At 50.0% G+C, this 15,403-nt stretch overlaps 1 protein-coding gene across 4 annotated transcripts in view; it reads right to left on the bottom strand.

The window, feature by feature from the left end:
- Positions 1 to 15,403, bottom strand: part of DAGLA (diacylglycerol lipase alpha) — a 62,615-nt gene that overhangs the window by 32,620 nt on the left and 14,592 nt on the right. The window contains exon 3 of one of the 4 annotated variants that reach the window (XM_063158320.1): positions 1,879 to 2,051. The exons of 2 other annotated variants lie outside the window; for them this stretch is intronic. The gene's annotated coding sequence lies outside the window, so the exon portion shown is untranslated. Of the gene's footprint in view, positions 1 to 1,878; positions 2,052 to 14,841; positions 14,971 to 15,403 lie in introns of those variants that run through there. One more of the 4 variants, XM_063158321.1, reaches the window with a different exon arrangement.

Here is a 15,403-nt window from a genome sequence, read left to right as displayed (position 1 = left end):
TGGCTCAACACATGACCCACTACCAGGAATTCTCCTTGGTTTTGCCAAATCCAGGATGGTGTCTTTGCACTCTTTCCACAGACACCAGGGATTTCTGGATTGGAGGATTAGTCCTGTCCCTCTTTCCATGCCCTAATCCCTGTCCCACTTCTTACCCGTGCTACCAGGGAACGCTCCACCTCACCTGTGCCCCTCTGCTCCAAGCTCTCCCAATTGATCCATCTCAGTTCCCAACTCCTCCAACCTCCCAATTCCCACATCCATGCACTGCTGCTGGAGTGCTCCACCCATGTCCTGTGGTGGCCATGCTGTTCCAAAGCTGCACTTGCAAACCCCTAAGTGCTCTTGGATTTTTGCCTCTGGGAACCCAACAGCAGACAACTAAGTGTCCTCATCCATTACTTACAACAGGATTTCTGACAGCATTCCCAAGGGAATATTACCTGCAATACTTCCTGTACCAGGCAAAAAAAAAAACCACACTTGGATATGATGCCCCTAATTTAGTGCTGTGGGTAAAACAAATTAGAAAGGAGAGGACATCCATAGAATTCCAGCATAGCTTGGATAGGAAGGGATCTTGAAGATAATCCAGTTCCACCTCCCTGTCATGGATTGGGACAGCTCCCACCAGTCCAGGCTGCTCATGATTTAAACTAAGTTGAACCCTCCAGATAACACAAATGTTGGGTTTGAGACAGCCCATGGCACCAATTCCTGCCCTGTCCCACTAAATCCAACCCAGCAGTCAGGTGTGGTTACCCCACCACTTCCCAGAATATTCCAAATCCAGAGTCTCCTCTCCTGGGGCAACACCCACAGCCGCTGGGATGGATCTTCCAACCCATTTCAGCCACCCATTGCTGAAAACCTACACAATCCCCTTAAATTCCAGGAGATTCCATAGTTAACAGGCCGCTTCCAGCTTGTCACTCAGTTGAAAGAAATGCTCAATTCCACAAACAAAGCAAATGCGAAATTCCAACGCCATTTGGATTCCCACTTCCTCAGCACAGAATAAACAGAGCACTGGGTACATTGCAGCTCTACCTTCACTTCTCTGGCCATCTGGAGACTGCCTGCCAGCCCCATCGTGCCTGTCATTCACCACCCAGGATAGCTGGGATATCACAAACCCTGGATACACCTCCAGCACCTCCCAGTCCAGCTCCGTTCCCGTCATCCCTCGGCTGTGTCCCACCAACGCGCCTTCCGGAACTCTTCCACCCCTCCAGTTGGGCTCTCCCAGTTCCCAGCACCCTCTCCCAGTTCGAGAAGCAAGATATCAACGACAGCAACAAATATCCAATGTGGATTCCTTATCCACGGCAACAGATGGGGACAGAGCGGAGAAGCCTGTCACTCACTGTCACATACGGGAATACTCACTGTGGAACTGTCACTCCACTTACCAGGCTCCCAGGGCAGGAACATTCCCAATTTATTCCCAAAGATTCCTAAATTCAAACCAGGAGGTTCAGGGCTTTGCCCCTGCTTTGGAAAGGAGGGAGATGATGGAGGGCCTGAGACTGAAAAACCCACCAGAAAAAGCTCTCACTGTGAGAACTCTTCAGCTTCATCCCAGCACAGCATATCCCAGGAACTGTTTTAAGATGCTGAAGATACGATCCAGCAGAGGAACTGGGAGGACCGGAAGGCTGGAGTGCAAAGAGCCCTGAGACCACTGACCCCGGCTCTGTGACAGCAAGAACCTCACACTGTCCCTAAAACTGCTGCAAAGAGCCAAACATTCCCAGGATCTTGAAAGCTGAATCCCAGTACAAGCAGCCCCAAGCTCCCAGCACTGAAAAAAAGGGAAGCACATGCACAAGGAGCCCCCTCAGAGCCGGGCAAGACCTAGGGAAGCAGGAACCTTACATGGCATGTGGTCCAGCCGCTGCGCATCCTCCTCTCCCAGAAGGGTATTTCAGGAAAAGTGCATATCCAGGGAGACAGGCATCACAAGCTCAGGAGGGAACAGCAAACTCTTCCTGCAGCCATTGAAAATCCCACTCGGCAAAGGGAAGCACGGCGTGGGAACTGGGATCTGCCTGCCGACAGAGCCGGGCATCATCCTCAGAGCAAGTCCCTCCCTGCACCTCATTTATCCACCGGGAATGCCGAGAGCCAGAGGTCGTGACTCCCCCTTCCACACCCCCCAGCACCCTCTGGAAGGAAGTGACATCATCCCTATTCTGAGGAGATTGTACGTGGATTGTGGGAAGGAGGACTGGGAGCGAGAGCGGGCGATGCTGTCAGAGATGCGGAGCCGGGAGAGGAGGAAAACCCTGGAGCGGCACAAACCTCCGCCCTGTTCCCACCGGGAAAGCGGCAGCGCTGCCGGGAGCCCTCGGACACAGCCGTGGCACGGGGCTGGGAAAGGCTCCTGGCCACCGACCGTCCCAGTGAATGGCCAGGGGGAGGGGACTTGGATGGGACACAAAAGGGACACACAGAGGGGGCCACCCCGGGCACAGAAAGGAGAGACTGTTCCAGAGGAGCCTCTCCCGGCCTTTCCAGCCGTTAATTCCTTGTGACATGCTCTGGGCTATGACAGGATGTGGGGGAAGGGGAGAATTAGCTGTCTGTAGGGAAAGGCTTAGGGAAAAGAGCAAGGGAGAAAAACGCTACAGTGAGAAAACATTCCAGCTAAACCTCGGAGACTTAGGCTAATCCAACAGCCCATCCCATCTGACATGAGCCTCCTTAGGGAGAAGTGCACCAGGAAATAAAGCTGAAGGAAAAAGGCTGTGCCTGGATCCTGCATGCCAGGAGCCCACCCACACCACAGCAACACCCCCGGAGTCACCCACTCCCTCCACCCAAATCCAGGCAGGATTTGCTCCAAGCTCCCAGAATCGCAGATTCCCGAGGCACCCACACAGCCCAATGCTCCAACGCCCTGCAATCCTCATCCCTGCATCCACAGGCTCACAACCCCCTGCATTTCCCCACCCCTATATCCAAAGGTTCACAAACTCCTGTAATTCTCCATCCCTGCAAATCCCCATTCCTGCATCCACAGGCTCACAACCCCCTGCAAATCCCCCCCCCCCGGCAAATCCCCATCCCTGCAATTGCTCATCCCTGCATCCACAGGTTCACAACTCTCTGAAATTCTCCATCCCTGCATCCACAGGCTCATAACCCCCTGCAAATCCCTCTCCCTGCAATTCCCTATCCCTGCACCCACAGGCTCACAATCCCCTGCAAATTCCCAGTCCTGCATCCACATACTTACAACTCCCTGCAAATCCCCATTCCTGTATCCACAGACTCACAAGCCCCTGCAATTTCCCTTCCCTGCAACCACAGGTTCACAACCACCTGCAATTCCCCATCCCTGCATCCACAGACTCATAACCCCCTGCAAATCCCCATTCCTGCAATTCGCCATCCCTGCATCCACAGGCTAACTCAGAATTCCCGCTTCCATCACCTCAAAACCTCCCCTGGTTCCCAACCTGCTGCTGTTCACAGCAAAAGATGGGAGGCCAAACCCAGGCTGAAATCAGACCTGCTGGGAGTTTTCTCTCCCTCTGACAGATCCCTGGGGATGTCTGTATGGAGGAAGCCCTGCTATCCCAATATTCCTTCCCTACCTTTTCCCTCAGGCACCTGATGGCACTTTCACAAGACCCAGGTATGACAAAGCAATCCCATCTCATCTCTGCCAGCACCCTCTCCCAGCTGGCCTCTGCAAATTACAGAGTCCTCCAGGGTGACTCACCCAAGGAAATTCCCTCTAAACAAGCCAGATGTTTGCCTTCACTGCTCAGGGCTACAGAATTCACCAAAAAGATTGGATTTGTAGGTCTCAGTGGATGGTTGCAGGTGTTGCTAAAGGACAGAGCCCTTGGCTGTTCCACAGAAATCCAGCACCATGTCCCAGAATGCTGCCCCTCCCAGGATCCCTTTCCCTGGCTGAAATGTCACCGTGTTCTTTGGGAATGTCCCAGTCCCAATCTGCTGTCCCGCTGGGAAGTTCAAGCCCAGGCCTGCCAGCTCCCAGCTCAACTTCTTAGGAAATGCAGCAGGAAAACCAAAACCAAAGGAGCTTTGTGTCCTGCCAGCTCCCATAGCAGCTTTTCCTCAGGAGTGATTTTCTGTTCCAGAGCAGAGGTGCTTCCCTTCTCCCCGAGAGCACATCCAGGTCACCTTGCCCAGGTGCTGGAGACACCTGTCCTGAGGGCACAGCATGGATGCTGCATCCTGCTTTTTCACTCTGCAGGATAACAAACAGTTCACTTCCCTAACCAACAGAATTGTGGTCCCATCAATCACCCCAAATAATTCCTTCCCTCACTAACATGTCCCACATGGAATATGGGCTTCCATTCCAGGCTGCATCATTCCCTTGCAGCTCCCAGAACCCTCCTGTTCCCACCAAGCACTTACTGAACTTGACGGAAATCATCAATTCCAGCTTGGATCCAACCCCACCAGGCCCCATCCAGCTGTTCTGAAGGGTTTTAAATGAGGCTCTTTCTGTTTCTGAGTTGGTTTCTCACAATCTGGGAATTGTTCTCGCCTTCCAGGGAGAAGGGGGATGGGTCAGAGGAATTTGCATGGAGCAGCTCTGCTCTCAAGCCAGGCTGGGAGAGCTGGGATAGCTCAGCCCAGAGAGGAGAAGGCTCTAGGGAGCCTTAGAGCCTCTTGCAGTGCCTAAGGGGGCTCCAAGAGAGATGGAAAGAGCCTTTGGAATAGGGCATGGAGGGACAAGACAAGGGGGAATGGCTTCCCACTCACATGGTGTGGGTTTGGATTGGATCTTGGGAAGAAAACCTTCCCTGTGAGAGTGATGAGGCCCTGGCATGGATTTCCCAGAGAAGCTGTGGCTGCCTCAAGCCTGGAAGTGACAAGTCCAGGCTGGACAAAGCTTGGAGCAACCTGGGATAGTGGGAGGTGTCCTTGTCTACAACAGGGGCTAGAATGGGATGAGCATTCCATGTCCTTTCTAAGCCAAACCATTCCAGGATTGAATACCAAGAGGGGACAAATTCCACAGCACCAAAGGAAGGCAAGTCCTTTCTGCCATTTCCAAGGGGCAGGAAGTATCTGCTGCAAGCAGTGCCTGCAGGAATTGCAGGGAAAGCTCTTCCCAGGGGGAAGAAGGCACAGCAGCTGCCGGAAGCTTGTGAGGAGAGCTCTGCCCTCACCGGAGGTGATTAAGGGAACAGACCCCTACTTTAAGGAATATTCCATGGATTCATGAAAATATGGCTCTCCATTTAAGAGCCATATTTATAAGCAAATCCCAGGCAGAGATCACTGGCAAAAATCAATGGGGATTAGAATTTTGGGATATCTTCATAGCTACTTTGAAGATTCTCCTTGATAATCTCCCATTTTCCAAGGAGAATAGAATAAAAAGAGTCAGCAGCGGAGCCAGGGAAAGAAGCTTGGAGAGAGGAAAGGTTCAAAGAGCCTCCTGTGACTTGGCACACTTTGGATGTGGATCCCTCGGGATAAGGCCATGGCACCACAGTCACCTCCACAATGTCATTGGGACAGAACTAATGGGATCAGCTTGGATCTGGAACTCCAGCACTGCCCACTGACACAAATTCCCAAAATAATCTCGGAGCATCAACTGACCTTCAAAACACAGGGAACAAGGACTTACCTGTTTGGCCCACCAGTTTAACCCTGAAATCCCGGAATAAATTCCTTGTAACTGCAATGGTGATGGATACAGGATTGGTGTAGCCACTTCCCAGTTGGTCCAGCACTGATCCATCTCCATCCCACCTCACTCCTCCCTCAGACTCCTTCCCAAAGCCCCCTTGCCATAAACACAACAAGGTGCATGCTCTCCTTGGTTAAATCCATCCCCTTTTTCCTTAACTCCAAACTCTCCTGTTTTGGGTAGAAAAAGGTCTCATGAATCCCACATTTCCCTCAACCATGCACAACATCTCCTTTCTGTTACACTGGGAATTATTAATTTTTAATAAGGAGACTCCAGTATGCATCTCCTTGGCATGGACTCGACCGCAGCAGTGGTGTTTTTGGGAAAAATGGGACTGTCTTGCAAACCCTAATGGATTTAGTGCAAGAGGATGGACAAATCCCAAAGTGCCACTCCCAGCACTTGTTCCCTGTTAAAAGCCGGATAAGGGATTCACTGAATCAAAAAAAAACAAGGAAACTCTCCACTTTGAAATTAACCTCCTCTGAACAACTGGGACCAGTTCTGAGACTGTTCCCAGGGATCCCAGTCCCAGACACCACTGACACTGCACATCCCAATGCTTCTCTCCACTGGATATCCCTGCACCACCCCATGGGCCAGGATTTGTCCACAGCATCACCATTAAGGCTGGAAAAGCCCTCCAAGATCGAGTCCAACCATTCTTCCAGCACTTCCAAGGCCACCGCTATCCCATGTCCCCAAATGCCACATCCACATGGCTTTTAAATCCCTCTGGGGATGGGAATTCCACCACTGGAGCCTGCTCCAATGCTTTAAGACCTTTTCCATTGAGGAATTTTCTCTAATATCCAACCTAAACCTCCCCTGGTGCAATTTGAGGCAATTTCTTCTCATCCTGCCACTTATTCCCTGAGAGCAGAGCCTGATCCCACCCGACTCCACCCTCCTGTCAGAGATTTGTGGAGAGTGAGAAGATCCCTCCTGATCCTCATTTTTTGCAGGCTGACTCCCCCAGCTGCTCCTTGTGCTCCAAACCCTTCCCTGGACACGGTCCAGCACTTCCATGTCCCCCTTGGTGAAGGATCCACAGGGCTTTATTAATTCCAGACCTCAGCAACCATCCCTGGGCATACAGGAAGAGGTTTGTAGGGATAAATCTATAAAGACAGGGATCACTGTGAGGAACTCCAGCTGCCCAAAGGAAAGGGAGAATAATGCTTGGAAAGAGATGGAAAAGCCTCACTCACACCTCCAAGATTCCCAGGACTTTTCTCCTTGACCTCGACAAAAGCACACCTTAACTCCAGAGCTCCAGACTCACCAGCCTATGGAAAACCCAAAGCCTGCACAAACACCTGGCTGAGAAACAAGGGGAGCCACCACTTTTTCAGGAACCTGGGAGTGGAGAAGGAACTGTCACACAGAGTCCCAGTGTGCTGCCAGGAATGGAGTTAAAAACAACCCCCAGTCGTTGTCTCGGTGCCGGCAGCTCCGCAATTCCACCCACAGCTTGTGCCGGCAGAGCCCACGGGCAGCTTCCCGACCACTCCGAGCTCGGGCAAAAATAACGGCCAAGTTGCCACGGGGGAAAATGTAATAAATTTCAATTAATTTGGGATTTCAAACACAACTCCATGTTCTACAGGGGAATAAAATCCCCTACAACACGGAAAGGTTGGTTTGAATGGGGTAGGGAATACAAAAGGAATAGCTGGATGAGGTGGTGGATACAGCAATAAATGCTCCCGGCATCCCAAATCTGCTCCCAGGTGTGGAACAACAGCTCCCTGGATATATTTACTGGGAATCACCAAACCTTGGTTTTGTTGAAATATCCCACAGGTACACACAGAACTTGGTAATTCCTGGTTGGAAAGCCCACCGCTCCTGAGTTATTTATAGCCAAAACTCCAAGGGCTGGATGAAGCCAGCCAGGGCAAATCCAAGAGGTGACCAGTAATTACACAAGGAGAATTTTGGATGGAGCCTCATTTCTTTAGGGAAAGCTATTTTCCACTACAATCCTGGCAAATTCCTGACTGTTTTTCTCCACCCTGGAATGCTTAGCAGCTCAGCCTCCTTTTCAAAAAGGCAGAAAAAAAGCAGAAGGAGCAAATATCCAGGTGAGATACTGAATTCAGAGACACATCCCTGTTCTGGCACATCTGGAAGCGATGCCTTCGGGAAGAGGGAGGAGAAGCCCAGTCATTCCCAAAAGGAATTGCCTCTCTCCTCTCCTGCAAGCAGCTTCTTGGCTCCCTAGTTTACACTAGTGGGCAAACAGTTTTCCCAATAACTTGACTCATTGCTTCAGGAATTCCCTGGGGATGAGTCACATGCAGGGAAAGCCACCGGGAGCGGCGCCGGGACCACCGCTGCCAACACGAGGAGAGCGAAAGAAGTGGGAGAACACAAAATCCCTGCCAAACTCGGGAAAACTGTGTGGTCAACACCATTCCTTGGCACTCCTTCCCTGCTCCCCCCTCCCCACAAATGTGCTGGAGAGGAGAAGCGCATCCGGAGAGGCGGCTCCAGGCTCCGGAGCCATGGGAATCGTCAGGGAGAGGTTCCCTCCACGTGCATCTGCCGGTATAGGAGGCAATGCTGGCTCTGCTCATCACCCAGGAATGATCCTAAGGAAATTTAAACTAGGGATTATTTCCCTTCCTCCTGGAACTGAGGGGGAAAGAGGGACACACGTGGAATTTCAGGGCCTGCGGCTTCTCACTCTACTCCCTGCTCACCAACATTCCCAATTTGGCCTTTTTTCTGTATCCCACAACTTATCTCAGGAGTTTTCCTCTTCTCATATTCCATGACATGCCCAGCTGCAAGTCTAAAATGCTGGGAATCAATGCTACCTGGAAAGGCTTTTTGGGAATCTAAACCCAAATGCATCTTTTCTCAACACAATTTGTCCTCATTAAACATGATCCTGGATCTGTGACATTTCCAGGCTCAAAAACCTTGGGAATAGCTCCAAGCAGCCTAAGCCTGACCTGCACATGACCTATTCCCATTTTCCTGATGCTGCCTGTTTATTTCCATCACCGTGTCCCTGCTTGTTTCCTTGGCTGAGGACATGCCTGTATCCCACATTCCTAGAAATCAGCCTGGAAAGAGGTCATGGAGGTCATACTTCCCAAAGTCCAAGTGAAACTTCAGTGGAAGCCTATTTGAGGACCTCATCCTGTGGGAGTATGTTCAAGAGGGAACATTCCTGAACACTATGAGTTCCTTGAAAATGCCATTTCTGTGCTTTGCCTTTTCCTGTAACTCCCCAAACCCTCCCAGATTCCCACTTTCCAATATCTTGGAAAGCATCAATCTTGCACTTGATTAAGCAGAATCTGCTTCTTGGCCCCAATTCCAGATTTTTCCCAGCCTCCAGTGAAAATCAAAGCAACATCACAATATCCTAGAATCCTAGAATCAGTTATTTCTGCAAGCTCATTTGATAAACCAGAACCTACAGGAATATTTATGGATTAAGAAACAAACCCTGAATTCATGTTTTTCCAGCAAGATCCTGTGAACTAATCACCAGCATCCAAAGGATTGCTGCTATCCAAGGGCTTCTTTCCACACTGAATGTGTCCACTTTCACTTCCATGTTTATCCTGGAAGCAAAGATCAAACACCAAAGTCCTGTCTGGGGAAGGGCCAGGACAGGAAAACCTGTTCAGGTGGGAATTTTAAATGTACAACAGCACAGATGTGGGAATTTCAGCCCAGAAATGTTCATGGCTGGGATATGGACATGGACAGCATCCTCTTCCCCTTTTTCCTAAGCTCGAAGGGAACATTTCAAGCCTAACTCTGGATTTCCAGCTGCAACTTCCCAAGAAATGTGCTTCAGGTGCTTCTGCCCCTCCCATCCCAAGGCTTCCACCTCAATGCATGGGAATAGCCCTGGTAGTAAAAGAAAGCATCAGGCTGAGCATTCCCAGCAGAAGAATCCTGCTTTATTCCCACCTGGAGAACAGTTTTCTAAAGGAGGCTGCCAGCTCTGCCCCAGCTCCCATAAAACTGCTAATTACAGTGCAAATCCAAAGAAAGCAGGAGCAGGGAAGGAGGGAGGGAATGAGGAAAGGAGAGGCAGATTCCAGGTCTCCACCTCACTCAAGCAACAGCTTGGGAAAACTTTTCCTGCCTCAGTGGTTGCTCCTAGGAATAAATCACTTTTTCCAGTGCTGCAGGACCCCAAAATTCCAGCTCCCATGGAGACCCTTGGGAGCAGCTCCCTCCTTCCACACCCCAACAGCTCCTTTCTCACCCTATCCCAAAAAGGCCCATTGTCCATTAGGAACATGGAGCTCACTGAGGAAGAGCACATGGAAAAGCACCAGCAGTCCAGCACATGCAGCTCCAACTCTTTCCCAAGTTTATGGAATTAAGTCCCAAATTCCCACCCCATGGAAATCAAATCCTGGGACTTACCAGCCTGTTTTTCCTCCACCTGGTGCTTGGGATAAAGATGTTGGAATCACCACAGAGAACAAATAGCACTGCTCCCACACCTCTCCAAACCACCAGGACCAACAGACCAAATGCTTCCTTCTCCTTTTCCTAGGAATTCTTACCCATCCAGCGCTTCCCTAATGACAACCAAGCAACCCAGAACTGCAATCCTGGGCTGAATCCTGCCAAGCTGAACTCTCCAGACTCTTCCTGAATCTCAGATTTGTGATGGAAAGCAGGAATCCTCTTTTCCTTTTGCTTATGTAAGCAAGGATGAATCAAGCCCAGGCTTCCCTGATCCTGTGTCATATTTAAGCCTTAAATATATTTATTTTTCCACATTCCCTTCTCCTTGGACACTCCAGGAGCTGCATTTCCAAATCCCAGCACACACATGCCTCCTCCTCACCACCCACAGCCTGCACGTGGAGCTGATCCGCAGTTTCTCCAGGCTCTTGGGTTCTGTGCTCTCCTGGCAGCCACAACACCCATCCCTCCCCCAGCAGGGATCCAGCCCTGCCCACTGCTCCCCAGGGACAGCCAGGAGATAGGCATTCAGTTTCAAGCTCAGGAATTATTTAATTCCATAAGGCAGCTTTATATCTCCTCAATTTCCACAGGTTTTCCAGCTCTGACTCCTGGAATTACTCACACATATTTACTCCAACTTTTTCCTGCTGACACAGATTCCTTGTGCCTGTTTCTCTCTGTGGTTTCATCACTACAGATCCTGGAGTTGGAACTGCTGATTCCTATATCTGCACTCTGATATCCAGCAAACTCAATGCTACAGGAAGAACAGCCACACATTCCTGGCTGCAGCCATGGCACCAGGAATCTCCTCCTGCTTCCATGCTTATTCCCTAATGGACACTCCAGGCGTCTCCTTGATACACTGACCTTGCTCAGCCTGGAGAAGGAAAGGCTCCAGTGAGACCATGGAGCTCTTTCCAGTGCCGGGAGAGATTCCAAGATTTCTGGAGAGGGACTTTGGATAAAGGCAAAAAGTGACAGGCCAATGGGAATGGCTTCCCACTGCCACAGGGTGGAATTAGGTGGGATATTGGCAAGAAATTCCTCCCTGTGAGGGTGATGAGACCCTGAATTTCCCAGAGCAGCTGTGGCTGCCCCGTCCCTGAAGTGTCCAAGGCCAGCTTGGCTGGGGCTTGGAGCAACCTGGGCTAGTGGAAGGCGTCCCTGCCCCTGGCTGGGGGATGGAACTGGATCACATTCCAGATCCCTTCCAACCCAAACTCTCCTGGGATTTTTCTCCCGGTTACCACCACTCTCCATGTTTCCATACCCTCCTCACTTTTCCCTGTTATGGGGAAGTCCTTCAGCAGAGCTTGGAAGGAGCTTGGAAAGTTGTTACTCCAGGGACACTGTCCCTGCCCTCTCAGCCACCAGCTCCAGAGCCAGAATTCATTTGGAAAAGCTGGACAAGAGGGAGGTGAAAGGAGGTGAGGCAGAAGCAGAGAGCCCACGTGACAAGAGCAGAGCTGCAGCTGAAGAAATCCCTGGAAAAGCTTTCCTTGGCTCCCAGCAGCTGTGCAGGCACAAACTGAATGGCACAGATTGGAACTGACTGTTCCGAACAATTGGTTATACCACAGAAAACCAGGAACAATCCTCCCCAAGTGAACAGGGAGCAGGAAAAATGAACTGGCCACATGTGGGAATGCACCAGCTCTGGAGCTGGGGAATGTCAGACCATGGCAGGAGGTAACTAGAAGTGGCAGGAGATGATCCAGAAACTAAATCAACCATGTGATTGCTAAAATATAAATAGGAGGATCCCAAAAATGAGATTAATGTGCTTCTCCTAAAACTATCCCTAATTCCAGATGGCTTGGGTAGGAAGGGACCTTAAACTCATCCCATTCCAGCCAGACCCTGCCATGGGCAAAGACATTTTGCACTATCCCAGGTTGCTCCAAACCCTGCCAAGCTGGTCTTGGACACTTCCAGGGATGGGGCAGCCACAGCTTCTCTGGAAAATCCATGCCAGGGCCTTGCCATCCTCATTTGGAAGCATCTCTTCCCAATATCCCATCTATCCCTGCCCTCTGGCAGTGGGAAGCCATTCCCATTGTCCTGTCCCTCCAGGCCCTTGTCCCAAGTCCCTCTCCAGCTCTCCTGGAGCCCCTTTAGGCTCTGGAAGAAGCTCTAAGGTCTCCCTGGAGCTTTCTTTTGTCCAGGCTGAACATTCCCAGCAATCCCAGCCTGTCCTCAATCCATGTCTGAATTGAACAGGAAAAACACCACCTTTCCATCCCAGCAGGATCATCCTCAGAGCTGTACTTGGATTTCCCACCTGGCTGCTGGACATCCTGGATCATGGCCAGGTGATCCCAATCCCTCTCTACTGAATTCAACACCCCCACAGCTTCTGGAAAGCAAAGGAAAGCAATTCCATTTTTCCAAAGACAAAAGGAGCTCAAATCTTGTCCAGGGAAGTTGGCAATCCTCAGAAAACGAGAAGGATCCCTGCTCCAACAGCACAGAGACACATTTTGCAATTGATTTCTCCTCCTCCAGCAGACACGAATTCCAAATGAATTTCACACTTGAATTTATAATCCTAACAGGATTATAAGGAAAAAAAGCTGTTCATTGGGATCTACTTCAGGACAAGCCCCTGGCTCCCAGCCCAACCAGTCTGAGGCTGCTGGAAAAGAAATTCCTTTTTCCTCTCATTCCTGAGGCAACTCGTGGCCATCCTGGTAATTAAATTGAGTGCCTTTGCAGAGATTCCTTCGGCAGGATTTGTCCAGGTGTGGATTTTCCCTGCTTTCCTTTAATTATCTTATAATTAACCATGAAGTATCCAATCATCCAGAGCTTTTTCAATTAAGCTTCAAAAGGAAATGCCTGGAAGAGCTCTTGGTGAGAATGTTCTAATCAGCTGGGAAAAGATCACAGGCACCAGAGTTGGGGTTTGGTGACTCATTCCGTTATTGCCAGGACAAGTGAACTTCCAAAGCCATAAAAAATTCCTTTATTCCATCCTTCTCAGTTCACATCCTCATCCCTGATCAGAGCTCAGAGGCCTGGGAGCAATATGATATTGTAATTAACACAGCTGATTAAAGAATCATAATCAAGCTCTGAAGGATCAGGAATTATCCCTGCCCAGGTCTGACTCTTCTCCATCCCAATCCTGTGCCTGTTTTTGCCTCAGTTCCTTCCCTCAGCCTTAAATTCTGAGCACAGGCACAAACTGAGATCTCCTACAGTCCTCTTCTTGGCAGCAAGGCAAAATATTCCCAGTCTTTTTGATAAGGAATAACAGGAATTTTGCCTGCATCCATGTGGAGATGTTTTGGGATCCCACAGCCCAGGGGAGAGGCAAATTGTCCTCAAATGCCAGGCTGAGACTTCTGTGTGTCCAACAGCACAGACAAATGGATCATGGAATAGTTCAGGTTGGAAAAGCCCCCCAAGATCATCCAGTCCAACATTCCCCAGCACTGCCAAGGCCACCACAACTATCCCAAGTGCCACATCCATGCAGATTTTAAATCCTTCCAGGAATGGGGATTCCACCCCTGAAGCCTGTTGCAAAGCTTTGCAACCCCTTCCATGAAGGAATTTTCCCTAGTATCCAACCTAAAACTTCCCCTGGCACAACTCCAGCGTCCCCTGTCACATGGCTTTGATTTTTTTTCAAAATACCAAGAGAATTCCAAAGGTCTCTTGGAGAAGGGATCTCTTGAGCACTCCTAACAGCTCCCAGAATTCCAGGAGCTTCTCACACACCTTCCCAGCCAGGCTCCTGACAGTCTCTCCCACATTCCACAGACAACACACCTTCTCCAGTGGGGAAAAAAGAAATCAATGTCTCCAACTGCTGGCATTCCCATTTTTGCAACTTCCCATGGATATTTAAGGATTTATAAAGATCCCATGGATATTGAATGATTCTATTTTCACTGCAAAGAGGGAAACAGCAGAGCACACAGACTCAGGGAATATCCAGCTCCAACATCCAGCCTGGAATTGTCCAGCACAGGATGAACCCAAGCATTCCTTAAGCTGGAAAAACTCCATGTCCACAGGTTTCTTCCTCCTTCTACCATATTTGTTGTTCCCAGCTGGGATCAGTGTCCAGCAAAAGAGCTCAAATGATTTCTCTGGAGTAAGGGAATCAGGTTATGGAATGACAGTAGGAATAATTCCCCCCTCAGTTACATGATTTCCTGGCTGGAATTTTCAAGGTGTTCCAGCTGCCAGACTGAAGCTGGAAAAGGTAAAAAGGACACTGGGATGACCCTATCCCTTTTCATGAGGAAGTTTTAAATTCCAGCACCAGCAGCCCACACATCCCTTCTTCCCTCTCTCCCTGATAAGCCAGGAAGGAGACAACACAGCAAAAAGGGAAAATTCTGTGTTTCCACCAGGAAAGCAGCAGGGGAACAGGAAGAGACAATCCAGGCTCTGAAATGTGTTGGGATAAAATCTCACCTCCACCCTCATGCAGCTCTTGCCAAGTCCACCACAGGGTTTAGCATTACCAGGATGGGAGACAAAGAATCCAGAGGTAAACATCCAAGAGAAAACAAGGAGGGAAGGGGTTGGGATCACTGGAAAAGCCAGCGGGAGCTGCCTCTTTAACACCCCTCCCTCAGCTGCCAGCACCCAGGAATCCCATTCCTGCTCTGGGCTGCCAGCAAGGAGTGACCTCTGGAAAACACAGATCCGTCCACCAGCAGCACACAACTCACCCCTTCTCCCTCCTACCACGATCCAACACCCCCATTTCAGGGAAATCTGAGGCACAATTCCGTGATTTTCTGCAGGGAAGAACAGAAGCTCTGAATCCCCCACGTTTCTGGGGTGGGCTTTTCCCCCGCTCCAGGAGGAAGATGAAGTCATGTTCCCAAAATAGTTCCAAGGAAAAAAGGCTCCAAGGAAGGCAGAGCTCCCCTTTAACCGGAGAGCTGAAACTTCCCTGCCCTCCAAAGGGACGGATGAATTCAAATTCCATTCTGCAGCACTGGAAACATGGAAAATTGAAGTATTAAAGTACCAAGTCATAATTAATAACAGCCACTAATTAATGGAAAACACAAATTTAGGGGAAAAAAAAGACAACCCCATTATTACAAAATAAGGGATGACAACCTTCAGGCAGAAGTCCCAAATCTCAGATTTATGACAAATTAAGGGATTGGATCCCTCAGGCAAGAGTCCCAGATGCGCTGATCACAACCCAGCCATGGTGCAGGGGCAGAAGCACCCTAGGGGAGCTCCCACAGGGAAAAACTGCACAGCTGCTTCAGTCAG

The sequence above is a fragment of the Melospiza melodia genome, chromosome 6, assembly GCF_035770615.1.
Source record: "Melospiza melodia melodia isolate bMelMel2 chromosome 6, bMelMel2.pri, whole genome shotgun sequence".
Taxonomy (NCBI): domain Eukaryota; kingdom Metazoa; phylum Chordata; class Aves; order Passeriformes; family Passerellidae; genus Melospiza; species Melospiza melodia.
The sequence above is the reverse complement of the archived record's forward strand: the minus strand, read 5'-3'. Positions and strand labels throughout refer to the sequence as shown.